Below are 18,281 nucleotides of genomic sequence, written 5' to 3'. Positions count from 1 at the left end.
CTATGTCTACAGAGCCTGTTAGATGCCTCTGAAGACGGTCCAGGCATAGCTTTTCTGTTAGCCTCCCTGATGATTTTCTCAGTGGCCCAGTATCCTCAGTGCCCACTGGAATCTTGAGGTTCAGAGGGGGTGCTGGGTTTGAAACCATTTTAGGCCACCTTCCAGACCCTCAGTGACATCAGCTTATTCCTACCACAGGGCCTTTGCATAAGCTGCTCCCTGGGCCTTCATGACTTGAGACTTCTTATGCTCCCTCTGGCCTCTGTGGAAACAGCACCTTCCATGCTGCCATTCCTGACTATGCTGCCTACCTCCCCTTTACCCTCGCTGCTGCTCTTCACTTCCTCAGGGAAGTGAATCTCCAATTTTATATCCATGATGTCTTTTTTGTTTATTGCAGATCCCACCACTCAAATGGGAGCCAGAAGGGTTCAAGATGGTAACCGTGCTATTAACCAGTGGCCCCATTGCTGAGCACAGAGCCTAGCACATAAGTCCTCAATAAAATACCTGGTGAATAAATTTAGTGATCTGAACACTCAGTACTCTAAGTCTCACGGTGCTGGGAGGTTTAAATGAGTGAATTGCTGTAAAGTGTTTAGAAAGTCCAGTCCCATGTTCATTAAATGAGCTGGGGCTGACCACATGCAGTGCACAAGGCCTGACCTAGAAGAAACTTCCACAATTGGCAATTACTATTATTGAGTTGTCATTATTGTTTATCCTGTGTAGATAGCACAGAGTAGGCACTCTATGAAGCTGTGAACTACCAAACAGACACAGCCCTGGAATAGGCACAGAGACAAAGGAGGCAACTGCCACCAGAAGCATCCAGGGTGGTTTGATGTGGTGAGAAAAGCAAGACTCAGAGGGACAAACTGCCCCAAGGGAACCCAGCACTCTGAGGTCACCTAGCACAGGAGCTCTGGTCTTTATTCTCCTGTCATGGCCATGTGTCCCTGAGTAGATTTCTTTGATTGTGGACTTTTCTATATTTGCATAAAGGATCTGGGGCCTCCAGCAGTGTTGAAGAGGTCAGGTACACTCTTTGTCCCTAACCCTGGACTCAAGCTTACCCCATGGTGATCTAGAGTCGCAGAATAATCTCAATAAAAATACAATTCCTAATTTGGTTTTCCTCTTGAGAGAAATACAATTTCCCTCAAACTCAAGTATGTGAATTGCTGCCTTGGGATATCTTTTACAATAACTTTGCAGGTGGTTATCTCAAATGTACTGTACAATCTGTAACATGGTTTTCAGAAGATGATGGCAGTAAGCATTTATGATAGTTTTTAATGTACTGAGAGTACAAAACTCACAAGCATCTCAGGTCTTACATAAAACAGATGTGTTAGATTTATGTCTTGAATACAGTGACTAAAATTCAGTATTTACCCTTTCACATCCTAGAAATTAAGTAAACAGGAGAAACAATAGCTCTAGTTTTAGAAAAATTGACACTCTTTACACATCAAATAAAGGCATAGATGGGTACAGGTGAGAGGGATCCTGCAGGAAGAACCTGAGAGGACACACATGTCATAGAGAAATATAAGCATTTCCAAGAAGGGAAAGAGCTGGCAGCAATAAACTTCCTTACAGTGAAGGGCTGGCTCTGTTGTTTATCACAGGAATCTCCAAAATGCATGGCCTAAAATATACAAATGTATAATAATAATGTGTGACCTGGAAGCAGATTAGCAATAACACATTTATATATTTTTCTCTCTAGAAGAACCAAATAAAATTGCAAACACAAAAATGGTCAAAAGAAAATTTCCTTGGGCAAAATAGCAAAACTTGGAATAGTGCTCTAGACTTTTCATCATCTTTCAGAAACCTCCTCCAAATTAGACCAGAAAAAATTTTTGTCTGCCTTGAAAATGAGTAATAGTTAATTTTTTAAAAAAATGAGCACCTGTATAATTCCAAAAAGAGGGAAAAAAAAGAATAGAGGAGAAAAATTAGGCCAAACTAACAAAAGAACACATTGAAGAAAATTTGTTGAAACAGAAAAAAATAAAGTATACATGTAGGAACTTGAATTTAATAATAATTAATCAATCACATAAATAAGACAACAGAATAGATACACAACAATCAGGAAACACTGCAAAATATATACATATATATGCTCTAGAACTAAGTGAAATAAAGAAAAGAATGGGAAATTGATTACCTATTTTACAAGAAACAAGGCAAACATACAAAGAAAAACAAATCTTATGACATAGTCAATTATTCAAATAAAGACAGTAAGGGTAGAAATAAAAAGTATTAAAGGAAAACAATTTTATAATGATTATGGTAGGAGGGGAGAGAAAGAGAAGGTATTTGGGAATGAAATTGGTCAAATTATGTTGTGTACATGTATAACTATGTAACAACAAATCCCACTAATATGTGAAACTGTAATGAACAATAAAAATTTTAAAAAACTTAGATATCATACTGGCTGGTTCTTTGCATCATGTATATGATGTATCAGGGCCTGATTATTTGAAATTAATTAGTAAATAAAGTAAAACTTCATCTCAACAGTGTTTGAGAGATTTATAGTGATTGTTACAGCTGCTCAAATTTATTCATTGAAATTGCTGCATATTGTTTTCATCAGCAACTCTATGGTATTATATTTATTCATTCTTATTGTTGACAGCCATGTGAATAGTTTTCAGTTATATGCTATTATGAATACTGTAGCTGCAAACATTGTTTTATATATCATCTGTTGCAAAAGTATGAATTCCTTTTTGTGATTTATCTTAAAAAATAGGCCGGCAGAGGGTGCGCCTCTGCTCAGGCTGGACTGCCGCGGAGGAGGCGAGGAGGAGTTCGGCGCTGGGGGGTTTGCTCGGGCGGCAGCGGTGGCCGCTGCGGATGGGAGCGAGCCGGCTCCGCTCGTCCATGGAGCGCCACGGCAGGGCCGCCGCCACCTCAACCTCATCGACCGGGGAGCCGGCGCCCGGGGACTCCGAAGGGCGGCGGCGGGAGCCACTGCGGCGCCGGGCGAGCAGCGCGTCGGCGCCTTCATTTGGGGCCTCGGCGGATGGCGTGAGGCGGGATCGGTCCAGCTCCTACAGCGGCCCTGCGTCGGTCTCCCGCCAGCGCGTTGAAAGCCTCCGGAAAAAGCGGCCGCTTTTTCCATGGTTTGTCTTGGATATTGGTGGAACCCTGGTCAAGCTGGTTTATTTTGAACCCAAAGACATCACTGCTGAAGAAGAAGAGGAAGACGTGGATAGTCTTAAAAGCATTCGGAAGTACTTGACCTCCAATGTGGCTTATGGGTCCACGGGCATTAGGGACGTGCACCTGGAGCTGAAGGACCTGACTCTGTGTGGACGCAAAGGCAATCTGCACTTTATACGCTTTCCCACTCATGACATGCCTGCTTTTATTCAAATGGGCAGAGATAAAAACTTCTCGAGTCTCCACACTGTCTTTTGTGCCACTGGAGGTGGAGCATACAAATTTGAGCGGGATTTTCTCACAATAGGTGATCTTCAGCTTTGCAAACTGGATGAACTAGATTGCTTAATCAAAGGAATTTTATACATTGACTCAGTTGGTTTCAATGGACGGTCACAGTGCTATTACTTTGAAAATCCCGCTGATTCTGAAAAATGTCAGAAGTTACCATTTGATTTGAAAAATCCATATCCTCTGCTTCTGGTGAACATTGGCTCAGGGGTTAGCATTTTAGCAGTGTATTCCAAAGATAATTACAAGAGGGTCACAGGCACAAGTCTTGGAGGAGGAACTTTTTTTGGTCTCTGCTGTCTTCTTACTGGGTGTACCACTTTTGAAGAAGCTCTTGAAATGGCGTCTCGTGGAGATAGCACCAAAGTGGATAAATGAGTGCGAGACATTTATGGCGGCGATTATGAGAGGTTTGGATTGCCAGGCTGGGCTGTAGCTTCTAGCTTTGGAAACATGATGAGCAAGGAGAAGCGAGAGGCTGTCAGTAAGGAGGACCTCGCCAGAGCAACTTTGATCACCATCACCAACAACATTGGCTCCATAGCAAGAATGTGTGCCCTTAATGAAAACATTAACCAGGTGGTATTTGTTGGAAATTTCTTGAGAATTAATACGATCGCCATGCGGCTTTTGGCATATGCTTTGGATTATTGGTCCAAGGGACAGTTGAAAGCACTTTTTTCAGAACATGAGGGTTATTTTGGAGCTGTTGGAGCACTCCTTGAGCTGTTGAAGATTCCCTGATTGTTACCCGGGAGGGCATCCTGGAAATTTCTACAATGGGATCTGTGGACTTTTTGTTTTTTAAAAGACTTACTCAGTTTTATGATCGTGTACTACCTGAATCAAAGAGGGAAATGATGTGTATTTTTCTAAGTCATCAAGATAAATCCTTTAAAAAATTCAGTCTAAACTAGCAACCAGTAAGGAAAGATGCATTAAAAAACAAGTGGACCATGTCCAGGCAGTGTGAGGATCGCTGTGTTTAAGTTGCTGTTCAGGGTAGCACTGTTAAGCCTGTGGTGTTTTTGGAAATCTCAGCATAAAATCACTGCAGACACCCTGGGAGAGCTGTCCTGCGTTGAGCTGACTGGTTGTGGATCCTGTTTTAACTTGCTAAATGCAGGACAGGCTGCTGTGTATTATAATCTAATCATAGTTTTCTCAGTATGGCCTTAGAGATCATCTGTGCATTACTCTGGTTTGCATTTCTCTGGTTTGCATTTAGCCTTAGTGTATACATATTGGAAAATGGTTTATTTCAAGCTTCTGCAAACTTAACTGGGTGGGTTAATTCTGTTCCAGAAACTGGAAGAGCAACTTTTAGAAGGGCAGCTCATGTTACTTCTGTTAATCGTGGGAAGATCTGTATGGAAGGAGAAAACTGCTGGCAGAATTCCCTAGGGTAAGGGGGCATTAGTGACCTGACCAAAGTGGGTGAACTAGTGGAAGAAGCAGAGGCTGGTATGTGACACCAAAGAGCCTCTGGAATTGACAGCTCTTCAAGGGGCCAGGTAGAGGATATCCTTTCAGGCAGAGTGGTAAAGCAGGAATTGAGGTTATCTGCTGGTGAACTCTAGGAGCCTGTGGTGCTTGGGTTTCAGACTACTTGAGAGTATTGCTAAGGGCTGGACCTTTTCTTTCTGCTGTGCAGAACAGAATAATTTAAAAAGCCTTCCCCTTGGAGATGTACAGCTTTTATATCTTATGTATCAAGTGGTGTCTGAATCACAGTTGAAGGCAAGGAAAGGCCTGGTATAAAGCAGCCTTGCAGTCAGAAGGAAGGTCCCAAGACTCTCCCTGTTCTGTGCTCTCTGCGTGCAGCTCAGTTTGTCTCTTTGGGGTGGAGGGGAGGCGATGGGTCAGGCACAAGATTGGGTGTGGACCATGTGATGGCAGCAGAGGGACTGGTTGCATGCAGGGTGTCCCATAGCTAGCTTTTTCTGCAAAGGGCAGCTGCCTTTATGCACATGCCTTGGCACTTCTAGAGTGTGGGTCCAGCTGGCCCGGGGCCTCCTGCAGCCTAGAGTAAGAGGGGTTGCTCCCAGGATGGCAGTTCTTCCTTGTTGTAGCTGCTTATCTCTAGGCCCTCCATTCTCAGTTGTCTGCTCGTTGGCTCCACTTTCTCCTTGCTACCAAAAACACCGCCACCATCCACCCCTTGTACTGGATGTGGGGGTTGGGATTTCTCAGCTCCTGTGCCCCTGACTTTTCTGCTCAGCTGGGCAGATTATTCCTGTGAACTTCCACCTCGTGGAGCACACTGAAGTGTGCTGTCTCTCAGCCCTGGCTATGTCTCCAGTGTAGCAAAGAAGGAAATTGAAACCTAGAGGGGAATATACCCAAGGTCACACAGCTGGTAATGGGCAGAACTGGAATCAAGTCCACATCTGTCTGGAACCACATCTGTCTGGAGCTGTGAATGTCCTTCAACTCGCCGCTCCTCTCTTGAGAAGCTGCTGTTTTTCCTCACTTTCTACCTTGTGCTCAGCCCACCCTGTCATTCCATGGCAGTGTTCTTGGTAGGCAACAAGTGAACTTTAAGTACAGGTCTCATGGGAGTTTCGGGATCTTATTTGCTTCAACTCTTAGCAGGATCCTTTTGCTGCTCTGCCTTCTGGGCTACTTCTGCCTCTGCCAGCTTGTTCTCTGATGACAGATGGTGCCAATCCTGACTCAATTCTGGATCTCCTCAAGCAGTTATCAGCGTTCACCTTGACTGACTTCCAAGGCAGCACCCCAGCCGGAACTGACCTTTGAACTCAAGCCCCAGACATTGCTTCCTCTCCACCTATGGACTTCCAAGTCATTCCTGCAGATGTGCATTCCCTCATCCAAGCTTACCACCATCTCCCCACCTCCAACCCATAAGGTGCATTCAAAATAGTCAGCATGGGCACCACCTGTCTGCTCTCAGCAGTTGTTACAGTCTGCCTTCCATCTGGTGACCTGAGAGTCTCACCTTATACTACCCGCACTAGAAGCAGTATGTGGGCTGTGGCTATGGTGCACAGAAAAATACATGGCCTGAACTATGATAGGAGGAGGATGGCTGGTAAGGGGTAGGTGGTTGCTGGGTGTAGGGGATGAGGGCAGTGAGAGCACCTATGCTTGATTTTTGGATTGATCAAATAGCTGAGTTTTTAGGTTTGAGATACAGAGCTGGATAATGTGCATGCAGATGGGAAAAGCGAGGGGTTTCTGTGAATTCCAAAAGCATGAGAAATATAATAGTAATGAAATGGGCAGTGAAGGAATAAGAAACAAAACAAGCTAGTCAGAGGGGCCTGTGGCTCAGACTGAGGGCAGGTCTCCAGACGCCTGGGGAGAGAATTGATGAGGCTGCTCAGATTCAACTGCAAGGTCATGGATGGTCTCTGCAGTTTTCCAGAAGCCATGGGACTGAAGCTAAGCTGCAGATGTCCTAGTGAGGAGTGAGGAGAGTAGCACTGGCCTAGAGGATTTTTGGACCAAGACTTTTTTCTCTTCAAGACAAATAATTCCAGGTCTGGCATATAGCAAAAGGGTTGGTTTGGGGGTGAGTCCTTGGGGTCATGTGGGCTGAATGGGGAAAAAGTCCAGTCCTGCTACTTCAGGCCACCCCAAGTTCAGAATTGAGAGACTTGGGTCCACATGTGGCTGTACGTCCGAGGCCAGGTGGTTGGTAATGCCTGGACCTCCACTTGTAATCTCCATTGAAGCCTAGCATTCTTACCACCACTGCTTGTCACAAGAGTGGGCAAGCCAAAGGCATCAGGACCTACCTCCTCTGCTTGATCAGAACCTTTCCCTCTATTTCCAAGTCTTGTTACCCAGGCCAGTTCTTGAGTTGAAAGACACATGCTGAATACCCAAATATTTTCAAAATCTGCTTTTTATTTACATATGTTTCAGTCAATTACATGCGTGTTTTGTTTTTAAACGAGTGATTAGCAAAAAATGCATTAAAATTTTAAAATAGCAATTAAATATACAAAAATATACCTTACAAAAAAATATAATGCATAAATACATATATAAGTATTATAATAGTAATTACTTTATAACTTCAGATTGAGAAAAGCTTTGTAATTATTACTTGAATTGATAATCTATAAACAATAGATTGGTTACTTTTAAAATTTATTAAATTGTAAACAAATGGGGTACAACTTGTTTCTCTTACAGTTGTAAACCTATAACTTAAATTATAAACCAACAGGAAAAAAATGATTAACCCCCCACCCCAGAATTATAAGCAATGCTTCTTATAGACAAAAGAACTCATTTTTAAACACATGATGTGCTCCTGCCAATTCATTTTTAATTGGATCAATAGAAAAATAAATATATGGACATGAATGGGAGAGATTTTATTCTACCACTTTCCCCAGTTATGGTGGCAGAGATCGTAAAGTTTGACAATACCCTATGTTGGGGTATGTAAGGAAAAGTTCATGGGGTAAAAAGCATATGTAGCTGATAAATGCACACTTAGATAGAATTTCTTTGAATAATCACTCATTAAAATGCATTATAAACTCAATAATTTTATTTCTAAAAATTGCCTTTTAGACACATATGCATTTTCAAAAAGAACTGCTAAAAGTAATTTATGACATTGTTTATAACACCAAAAATATAATTCCACTTTAAGCATGGGTGCACTTTTAATATATATCAATATAATAGCATTTTATGCCTAAAAATAAGAAATCTCATTAAACTCAATGTGAAACTATCACTATCATTCTTTGGAAAAAGAAGCTACAGGATATTGTGCATAGTATGTTATTGTTTTATTTGTAGCAAATAGAAAAAAGACATTACCTCCTTGAATTTACTTTTACATGAATTAAATATACATATATATTTATATCCTGAGAATATAAATATATATACATGTATATATGTGTAGTTATTTGTACAGAAGAAATACATTTATGTTAATAAATGTATAAGCCCATGAATTTTTAAAATTCAGTCATTTGACATTCAAATATCAATTAACCTGTTAAGAAAACTATGCTTATCAAGTTATAGACCTTTTCTTGGGCTGTGCTAGCCTGATAAATGATATTTATATAGATCAGCACTTTACCCAGTTGGCAATACAGGAATATTTATTCAACCACAGAATTCTTAGATTTTAGAATGATTCCATGACCAAACTCTCTGGAGAAAAGTCTGCACAAGATTATTGAATTTTTTATTAATAATAATAATAATTGAGTTCTGACATCAATGGTGAACAACCCCAGAAGAAGGAAAGCAAGAGCCATCAAAAAAAAAAAATAAATTTAACTTCATGAGGAGGGTTCTCATAATTTCAGAACCAAAAGGTCATTCTCTCAAAATGGTTCTGGCCTTTAGTTTATAACTGCTTCCATGTGCCTTCTCTTATGGTCATCTGGTTATATGCAGAAGTGGAAGGAGAGAATGCAAACTCAGGAGGACTCAGAGTATTGGTGAGGCTCAGTAAAGAACAAAGAATGTGTGAGTCTGGAATGATTCAAAGTTCAGACCAGTGAAATTAAAAAACACTTTATTCTAGTTAGGAAATTGTATGCACTGAGTATAAGTTGTTCAGCAAATTTAGACTGATAAAGGGAAAAAAATAACATTCCTAAGCCACCATTCATGAAATAGCATGAATGTAATATGTAAGAATTTGTGAATTGTGGCAATACAGTATGCTATATTTTTACTTACAATTATGTAATAAATATTTCTGATGTGAATACTTAATTATAATGCTAACATTGTTTTTCATACTTATATAACTATAATTGAAATAGTCAATCTTTTATTTTGAGCACTCATAAAATATTTTGTTTCATCAAAAGCAAAACTTTGATGATAAAATTTTATAATTGTGTTCATGGAAATCCAATTGTTATGTTAATATGTTATAAAGTTTCAAAAGAGTTTTATTTAAGGAGGATGCAAAAGAGGATATTTTAAGAATGTACTTAAATTTCAAATTCTTTATTGTTTTCTTTGCTGTGAAGAAGCTTTTTAATTTGATTTGATCCCATTTGTTGATTTTTGATTCTACTTCTTGTGCTTTAGGAGTCTTGTTAAGGCAGTCAGTTCCTAAGCTGACATGATTTGGGCCTACTTTTTCTTCTATTAGGCACAGAGTCTCTGGTCTAATGCCAATGAGAGAAAATCTTTGCCTCTTGCACTTTAGATAGGATATATAAATAACTCAAAAGATTTTAAACCAAATAACCCAATTAATGGATGGGCAAAGGAACTGCACGGCCACTTCACAGAAGAATTACAATGGGTCAACAAATATATGAAATATGTTCAACATATCTAGGAGTAAGAGAAATGCAAATTAAAACTACACTGAGATTTCATCTCACTCCAGTCAGAATGGCATTTATCAAAAATGCAAGTAACAATAAATGTTGGCAAGGATGTGGGGAAAAAGGTACACTCATAAATTGCAAGTGGGATTGCAATATGGTGCAACCACTCTGGAAAGCAGTACACTAATTCCTCAGAAAACTTGGAATGGCACCACCATTTGACCCAGTTATTCTATTCCTTTATATATACCCAAAGGGCTTACACTCAGCATACTACACTGACACAGCCACATCAGTGTTCATAACAGCTGAATACACAATAGCTAAACTATGGAACTAGCCTAGGTACTCTCCAACAGATGGAAAAATTTGGTATATATACACGATGTAATACTACTCAGTAATAAAGAGAAATACAATTATGCCATTTGCTGGTTAATGGATGAAGTTGGAGAATATCATGCTAAGTGAGATAAGCCAATCCCAAATAAACCAAAGGATGAATTCCTGTCTGATACACCCATACTAACTCACAATATGTGGGGCTGGTAGGGAAGACTAGAAGTACTTTGAACTAGACAAAGAGGAATGAATGGAAGGGACAGAGAATGGGAATAGGAAAGATAGTAGAATGAATCAGACATCACTTTCTCATGTGCACATGTTTACATGACCAATGTGATTCTACACCATGTAAAATCAGACAAGTGAGAAGTTATACACCATATATGTATACATGTTAAAATATATTCTGTCATGTATAACTAATAAGAAAAAAAATGTACTGTAAACTTAATTTTAGGGCAGTTTTAGAATCAAAGGAAAAATGAGCAGTAAGTATAGACCTCCTATAAATTTCTGCCTTTATACTCTTACAATCTTCTCTAATATTGGCATCTCACACCACAAAGGTACATTTGTAACATGGACCATTGTCACTCAAGTCTAGAATATTCATAAGGGTTTGTCTTGTGTGTTCTGTGGGTTTGACAAATGAGTACTGATGTGTTCACCATTATTATCGTATCACACAGAATAGCTTCAATGCCCTGAAAGTCCAGTGTGGTCCACCTAGTCTTCCCTTTCCCCAAACCTCTGGAATGACTGATCTTTGTACTATCTCCATAGTTTTTTTCTTTTCCAGAATACCAAGTAGTCAGGATCATAGAGCACATAGCCTTAACAGATCGACTTTTTCACGTAGTAATAGGCATTTAAATTTTGTCCATGTCTTTTGATGGATCGAAGATACATCTCTTCTTAGCACTTAATTATATTCCTTTGTCTAAATATAACATTATTTGTTCATTAATTTACTTGCTGAAGAACATCTTGGTTACATCCAAGTTTTGGCAATTTACAAATATTGCTATTGTACACATTTGGATGCAGGTTTTCATGTAAGCATAAGTTTTTAACTCTCTTGGGTAAATACCAATAAAACTTATTACTGAATTTTATTATAAAAGCATTTTCAGTATTGTAAGAATTTTAAAACTCTCTTCCAAAGTGACTGTACTATTTTAGAGTTTTATGACAATAGTGATTACTTTTGCTTCACTTTCCACATAACATTTAGTTTTGTGTTTTGTGTTTTGCTTCTTCTTCATAGATGCATAATGATGTCCGATTGTTTTAATTTGCAATCCCACGATATCACATGATGTTGACTATTCTTTCTTATGTTAATTTGTATATTCTTAGCTGAGGTGTCTCTTCAAATATTTTGTATTTCTTTTAATTTTGTTATGTTTATTTCTTGAACTTCAAAATTTATTTGCATATTTTAGATAACAGTCCTTTATCAGATTTATATTTTGCAAACATTTCTCCTTATCTGTGACTTGTACTTTTATTCTTTTGGCAGTGTTTTTCACCAATATGAAGTTTTGCTTTGTTTTCATTTAAATGATGATGAGCTTGTTAATGATTTATTGCATGTATTGTAGCTTTGGTATTGTATCTTGTAGGGGTTTCTACCATGCCCTGCATTGATGAGAAAAGAGTTAACTGCCAGAGGATGATGTTGGCTATAAATCAATCAATTATGAATAAACTCATCTAATCAATAAATACACAAGAGCCAATACTCTTTTTAAATGAAAGGGGGTGTAGCAGATCAGGCCATACCAGATCTGGCTTCTAACAACCTGGAATAGCCCACCAGTCCTTTATTTATAGTCACAAAGGTAAAGTGGCCTGGAACTGGAAGAGCTGCTTCTGTGATTAACAGGATTGGTGGAGTCAGGGGAGTCAATTTGCTCAGGGAAACTATCATAGAACCAGACAGGGAACCACTCCCACACAGTGCCACATACTGCCCGGGGCTGGGACACTCCTTAGTGGCTGCCAGTTCCTAAGAGTCAGGCCTCTGGTTTCCATGGCTAAACCACATCTAATTCTGCTAGATAAGAAGGGCTCCCCACAGTATTTAAAATGTTATTGCCAAATTTTGAATCATCTCATTTTTCTCCTCTGTGATCTTCTAGAAATTTTAGAGTTTCTCCTTACATTTAGGTCTATAATCCTTTCTGTGTTAATTTTCATAAAGTGTGCAAGTTCTGTGTCTAAATTTATTTATTTTTGTGCAAATGTCCAGTTATTCAATTACTTGGAAAGGCTAATGTTTGATAAATGAATTACCTTTGATCATTTGTCAAAGATCAGAAGACTCTATTCCAGTGAGTTTGTTTCTGGGTTCTCTGTTCCGTCTTATTCATCCAACTATTCTTTCTTACAGCAATACCATACTGCTTTGACTACTGCAGATCCATAATATGTCTTGAAGTTGTGTAGTTTCAGTATTTTAACTTTTATTTTCTTGAATTCATGTTGTCAATTTGAATCTTTTATCTTTCCAAAACAACTTTATAATCAGTTTGTCAGTAACCACAAAATAATATTTTGGAATTTTATTGCAATGGCATTGGATTTAAAAGTCAATTTCAGAAGAACTGATTTCTTAGCAATATTGAGTCTTTTAACCATGAATGTGGAATATTTCTCCACTGATTCAGTTCTCTGATTATTTCATTAGATGCAATTTCTCCCATAGAGACCTTGGATATATTTTATTGCATTTTGTGGTTGCTAGTGTACATACTATTGTTTTTAATCTCAATTTTCACTTTTTTTTACTTAAAATATAGGAAATAATGCACTTTCTAATATTAACCTCATATTTTCCAACTTTGTTATAATTGCCTACTCGCTCCATTATTATTATTGTTGGTTTTATGATTTTTCTACATAGACAATTATGTCACCTGCAAAGTTTTATTCTTACTAGTTATTTCGTGATTTGTCCTAATCTTTAGCTAGGATGAGATAAGATGCTGAAAACCAATATTGAAAGAGTACATTCTTACTTTGTTTCTGAGCAAAAGATTTTTAACTTTCTCAAAGTTCTTGTTTACACTTGATAGTACTTTTTAATCCTAAAATAGAGACCCAGACATTTTCAATTCATTTTAATTTTCTGATTTACCAGTGAATTTGAGCTTAATGATATATCTATATTTACATTTTATATACACATTTTGGTGAATTTTTTCAAATTTCATTTCTTTACTTTTTATTGGTAGCCAGAGGACTTTTGTGAATCACTAAAAATGTATTTGAAAATCAATATATATTCTTTTCAGTAATTTTAATGACTACTGACATTATTAAGACAAAAATTTAAAAACCTATAATTTTACTGCTTAGAATAACCATTTTCAATATTCACATATATACACTATTTTATCATTTAAATTTATATCATATATATTCCATATAACCTAATTTTATATGCAAATATGGGGCAACTAAAAAATCTCAAATATTCATGAAGCATTTAAATTTTAAAACAAAGTCTTTCCCAAGTGATAAATTATATTATGAAAATTTAATTGTGAAACCTGGGATATTTTATCATTTAAACTTACTTTAGCTTTTTTTTTTTTTTTTGTATCAGGAAACGAACTCAGGGGCACTCAACCACTTATTCACATTCCCAGCCTCATTTTGTTTTTATCTAGAGACAGCATCTCACTGAGTGGCTCAGCATCTCCCCATTGCTGAGGCTGGCTTTGAACTCATGATCCTTCTGCCTCATCCTCTCCTGCCACTGGGATTACAGTCATGTGCCACTGCGCCCAGTTTAGGCATAATTAATTATATCATTGATTAAAAACAATCAGTGAATTAGATATTAACCATGTCTTTCTAAAAAAAAAACATAATAAAGTACAACACTTCTTCAATTCAGTAATTTATATCAATTTTAAAGATGACTCCTAAGTAAGAATTTTCTGTTTCTATTCCAGATATAATGTCCAGTCAATAATGGGCATTTGAAAAGTGGACAAATAATTTAATAAGCAATAAATTAATTGCTTGAGAATTGATACAGTCTCATTAAAATTCAGGACTACCTAACCTCTATCACAAAACTAATAAACTATATTTTAACATTCCACTGATGGAGTAGGTTAAGACTAATATGGGTAAAAAGAACAGAACGTAGTAGTCAACACTATCATTATTTGCTCATGTGAAAATTATTTGAAACATCCAAGGAAATGACTGAAAACTATTAGAATTATAGATTTCTATATGTGAGCATATATATGAATATATACATATTAATAAAAATTAACAAGAGAATATATATGAATATATATCAGTTAATAAAAATTAACCAAATAGAGATGACAATAAAAAAGAAAAGCTTAATTAAAACTATTATAAAATAATTAATATTAAGTATTACAAAACACTTGAAATAAAGTTAACAATGAGCAAGGTAGTCAATAAGAATCTACTTAAGAGAGAAATTGTGACAATGAAGACTTGTATAAATTTCTTCCTTGATACAAACATCGCTTATACTGAAACACATCTGAGGGTCATGATATCATCTGTGAATCATGAATAACTTTAGGCTATTTCTGTGCTCCACCTTTGTTAACATAAACATAAGCATGGATGAAAAATTGTTGCATTTCAGTTTGAAACCAAATTTACCTCATGTTGAAGTCTGAGCTAACATACTTTAGCCTACACAAGAAGCTGATATAAATTTTGTTTTACTGTGTAGTCAGGGCAATATTTCTATACATCTTTTACAACCAAAGTCATACCCATCTCCACCTTGATACTCAGTTGGCCATGAAGAAAACATATTAATATAGGAGCAAGTCTTCAGGTGACAAAGAGAGAGAGGAGGAGAGAGGTAGAAATAAGAAAGAGAAGGCACAAACTCTGCCACAATCTTTGAACTTGAGTCAACTTCATGCTTCACCTACAATTTCCTTAAGAATCCCGATTTTCTTCTCATCCCCTAATTAAAACATTTATACTAAGCAGTTTTCTTTTTCTTACTTGCTTCCCATTGAATTTTCACCTGAAAGAGGTTCTAAGTTGAAATCACAGAATGAAAGGATAGAGTTATGCCCCCACTTTGCCTGAACCTGTAGAAGGAGACATCATCTTTATCATAGGGTTCATATTTAATTTTAATTCCATTAGGGCACACAGTAGATATTTATAAAGGATAGTTTAAGTGAAGCAGAAGTGTATAATAACATGAATATCACATTGGGAACTTGCATGAATCCGTCTTCTTCATTTCTCTAGACAAATGCATGAAAACACAAACCACTTAACCATATCATCTTCAAAATGAGGGCACTAGTAGAACTTGCCTCTTACTGCTATGATACAGATTAAAGGACTTATTATCATCATTAAGAAAAGGAAGATATTGGGAAGTGGAGGCCGGAGACTGGGACACATCTGGCAGAAGAGGATTGGAGTCTATATGAGCCCTGGCCCCAAGTAACGTCACCCAGTAGCCGCGTTGGAGGCCCCTCCCTACTAAGTGCCTCTCTGTGTAGCACGGGCCCCCACCCCCACTCTCACTGGTACCATTACAGCAGGACCGGCCATGGCAGGTTGGGGAGGGGCAGCATGACTCTACGGACTAGCTGCTGGGAACAAGATTTCAGTTTTAGCTGGTCCTGCTAGGGGACTCTGCAGTGGGCAAATCCAGTCTCGTCCTCCGCTTTGTCAAGGGACAATTCCGTGAGTACCAAGCGAGTACGATCGGAGTGGCCTTCCTTACACAGACTGTCTGCTTGGATAACACAACAGTCAAGTTTGAGATCTGGGACACAGCTGGACAGGAGCGGTATCACAGCCTGGCCCCATGTACTACCCCGGCGGCCCAGGCTGCCATCGTGGTCTCTGACATAACCAACACACTTACATTTGCATGGGCCAAGAACTGGGTGAAGGAGTTACAGAGGCAGGACAGCCCCAACATCGTCATGGCACTCACGGGTAACAAGGCAGACGTGGCCAGCAAGAGAGCCATGCAGTTCCAGGAAGCACAGGCCTATGCAGATGACATGTTTGCTGTTCATGGAGACATCAGCAAAGATTGCAATGAATGTGAATGAAATTTTCATGGCAATAGCTAAGAAGGTTCCCAAGAATGAACCTCAAAATGCAGCATGTGCTCCAGGCCAGAACCAAGGGATGGAACTTCAGAAGAACAACCCAGCCAGCTGGAGCCAGTGCTGCCGCAATGAAACCCCCCTTGCCTGCCACTGCCCCCACCTCCTCCACCTGAATGACCCAACTGGAATCCACTCTAACCAATCGCACTTAAGACTCGGGCCACCACTGGGGGCAGGGGTGGGGCCCATCATGATTTCTCCATATAACTTTGATCCTAGGCTGGAGGGAGTTATTCCACCTGCACCTTTCTGTACAAATACTAATTCAATTTTAAGTCTTAAGTCACTTTTTAAATATATATGATCTCCTGCTCTTCCCACTTCCACCCTTTCTACTGTACTCTCCCCTTTTTCCTTTGCTGGTAGTAGCCACATTCTCCAGCCCCTTCCCCTTGTCTGTGGGGTCGAGGCTCAGAACAACCCTTCCTTTCCCTCTTGCTGAAGAGCAATCTTAGCAAGAGAACCCACATCCTTACCTTGTTGGGAGTGGTCTTAGTCTGGGGTGGTGGGCAGGTCCTGGGCTGGGAAGGGGACAGGTAGCTCTTCCCTCAGCTGGCTGTCATCTGACTACAGCCCCCTTCCCACCCAACTCCCAGCTGGGAGAGAAACCGCAGCATTATCGCAGCATCATTGTGACAGCCACATATCCATTGCCCATGACCCCTCCACCCTCAGTCACCTGATCTCTGGTTCTGAGCCCTGTTCTGACCAAATCACAAAGATGAGTATTTGGGGGTGGGTGGGTAACAGGGGGTGTGGGAGAGGATGGAACCAACTTTTTTCTGTATTTTGTATTGTATGTTTTCTTCATCATGTAACCAATCATTATCTTGTCAACATAGTCAGCCAATCGATCAAAAAAAAAAAAAAAAAAGAAAGAAAAGGAAGATATTTTATCCTCTGTTAAGGCACTATCCTCTGTGAAAGAGCAATAGGGCTGAAAAGAAATGGAGAAGGGGCATTTAGCTGCCAATATAAAAGTAGGCAAAAGATTATAAATTAAACAAAGATGTCCAAACTTTTTGTATGAACTAAGATTGCTACAAAGAAATGGTTTTTGTACCTTTGTGAATACACAGAGAACATAGAAGAAATAAAAAGTAAATGTACAATTATATAAAATTTTAGAGAAAAAGAGATGGCAAGTAATCTTGTATTATCAGAATTGCATTATCAAGAAAACTAACCAGTTTAAATTAAAGACATTTTAGAAACTTGAGATAATTGCTCCAGTAATAGCAACAATAGCTTAATCTTAAGAGACTCTCTCTATAAACAAAATTCCCTAGGATAATTTTATAGGCACAGAAAGGTACAAACACACACACACACACATGCACATACACAGAACTGGAGGTGTAGTTGGAGGTCTATATCTCAACCTTTTAAATAGTAATCCCACCCTTTATGGTGCATACCATATTCTCACACTAAGATAGGAAATAAAGCTCAATGATTCTGACAGTGAGCAAGCTAATTGTGTTCTTGGTGATTGAATGTCTTCATAATTATCACAGCTGGGACAAAATCTCTACTTACATATATGAGTAATGTGAATTACTGAATTGAAATTCTCAGAAATGTTTTCTTAGTGGTAAGGGTTACTTTGAGTTGCATGCAGGGGACCATCTTGGAGACCTTTCTATAATCATGAATTATCTGCTTTCTTGACTGGAATATGTTTCATGAGGATGCTTCAAAATCTCTTCCCAATACCATGGACTCCAGTTGCTACAAATTTGCCCCACAAGGAACAAGTCCTACCTGATCGCACTTTCATTATCATCCTTATGTATCACCCTTTGTAATTAAAATTTCCTCATATTGATGGGAACTCCTTGTTCTTTCTCTCATCAATTTTTTTAGGTTAGCCTCTATCTTATAGGCAAGCAAGACTTTTCTTGTTTTTCATGTTTTTTAAATTATTTTTTAAATTTATGATTTTATTTTTCTCTTTCATACGAAAAATTAGAAAGTAATGAGCCAGAGACTT

General features: G+C 38.5%; 2 pseudogenes across 2 annotated transcripts; both read left to right on the top strand.

Moving 5' to 3' along the window:
• The first annotated feature begins 2,799 nt into the window (after nt 1-2,799).
• Nucleotides 2,800-4,442, top strand: LOC306643256 (pantothenate kinase 2, mitochondrial-like; annotated as a pseudogene). Its single transcript has one exon. The product of its transcript is annotated as a pantothenate kinase 2, mitochondrial-like (transcript).
• A 10,795-nt stretch (nt 4,443-15,237) lies between these two features.
• On the top strand, nt 15,238-17,017 carry LOC306643257 (ras-related protein Rab-5C-like; annotated as a pseudogene). The gene has a single exon. The product of its transcript is annotated as a ras-related protein Rab-5C-like (transcript).
• The last annotated feature ends 1,264 nt before the right edge of the window (nt 17,018-18,281 follow it).

The sequence above is a fragment of the Sciurus vulgaris genome (assembly GCF_902686455.1).
Source record: "Sciurus vulgaris genome assembly, chromosome: 13".
Classification (NCBI taxonomy): Eukaryota; Metazoa; Chordata; class Mammalia; order Rodentia; family Sciuridae; genus Sciurus; species Sciurus vulgaris.
The sequence above is the reverse complement of the archived record's forward strand: the minus strand, read 5'-3'. Positions and strand labels throughout refer to the sequence as shown.